The sequence below is a fragment of the Gekko japonicus genome, unplaced genomic scaffold (genome assembly GCF_001447785.1).
Source record: "Gekko japonicus isolate JY-2015 unplaced genomic scaffold, Gekko_japonicus_V1.1 scaffold3936, whole genome shotgun sequence".
In the NCBI taxonomy this organism is placed as follows: domain Eukaryota; kingdom Metazoa; phylum Chordata; class Lepidosauria; order Squamata; family Gekkonidae; genus Gekko; species Gekko japonicus.
In genome coordinates, this window is record NW_015173805.1 from 50,948 (window position 1) to 52,320 (window position 1,373).

The 1,373-nt window shown below is 57.9% G+C and overlaps 1 protein-coding gene across 3 annotated transcripts in view; it reads left to right on the top strand.

Annotated features, from left to right (window-relative positions):
* Window positions 1-1,373, top strand: part of GPT (glutamic-pyruvate transaminase (alanine aminotransferase)) — a 37,330-nt gene that overhangs the window by 24,201 nt on the left and 11,756 nt on the right. The gene's annotated exons all lie outside the window — the stretch shown is intronic.

The window sequence follows — 1,373 nt, forward strand, 5'->3', positions numbered from 1 at the left end:
CGGGGGGGGGGGGGGATTAAACAAGATGCCAGCCCTCGCCCCCAGCTCAACATGGCACAGTCTGCCCTATATAAAGTGGCATAGTCTGGCAGAGCAGGCCATGGGGGGCTGGTCTCGGGGGCATTTTGCCAGGGGGCGGCTGAGCCATTGCTGACCTTCTCCTTCCCTACCCAAAGAGGGAAGAAGAAATTGGATTTATACCCTCGGCCTTCACTACCCAGAGGAGTCTCAGAGCGGCTGACAAACTCCTTTCCCTTCCCCTCCCCACAACAGACACCCTGGGAGGGAGGTGGGGCTGAGAGGGCACTGAAAGAACTGTCCTTGAGAGAACAGCTCTTATCAGAACTACGGCTTGCCCAAGGTCATCCAGCAGGTGCAAGTGGAGGAGTGGGGGAATCAAACCCGGTTCTCCCAGATTAGAGTCCGCGCACTTAACCACGACACCAAACTGGAAGAGTCTGGCTTTGGCTTCTGAGCAGCCAGGGTTGCCAACCACCTGGCGGGACCTGGAGATGTCCTGGAATCACAAGTGGTCTCTAGACTACAGGGACCAGTTCCCTCGGGAGAGATGGCAGCTTTGAAGGGTGGACTCTGTGGCATTATACCGTGCTGAGGGTCCCTCCTCTGCCCTCCCAAGTGTCCACCCCTCCCCCAAATTCCCAGGAATTTCCCAGCCTGGAGTTGGCAACCCTTTGGGCGGCCCTCCCCCTTGGCAGAGCTGACGGCTTGAGAACAGAAACGAGCTGTCCTTGCTTCCTCGGTGGGACTGCCCTAATGAGTATGCCTGAGAACGGTCAGATGAGTAGTTTAATTGGTTGCTCTTCGTTCTTTGCTGCCGGTGTTTTAATTGCTTGCTCCGATGCCGCCGGGGGGGCTCCCAGCCTGATCACTCACTGCTTCCCCCCCCCCCACAGTACATAATGTTCTTTCCCCAGGCCTCTTAATGCACAGCATGACCAGCTGCATGTGCCCGCTCGGGCGCCCTGAACTCTGGCAGGATGGCAGCCTGTCTTGCCACACTGCCATTAAAGGTGCACCTGGACCAATAGGGTTGGCAGCAGAGCCTGGGGGGGCAGCTTTTGGGGAGGGGAGGGACCTGAGTGGGCTATAACGCCATAGAGACCACCCTCCGAAGCAGCCATTTTCCCCAGGGGAACGGATCTTGGTCACCTGACGAAGGAGTTGCTTTGCATTCCCCGCTTTTCTCTACTTTGGAGAGTCTCAGAGTGGCTGACCATCTCCTGCCCTTCCTCTCCCCAGAACAGACACCTTGTGAGGCAGGTGGGGGCTGAGAGAGCTCTGAGAGAACTGTGATGGGCCCAAGGTCACCTAGCAGGCGCCATGTGGAGGAGGAGTGGGGAATCGAACCCGGT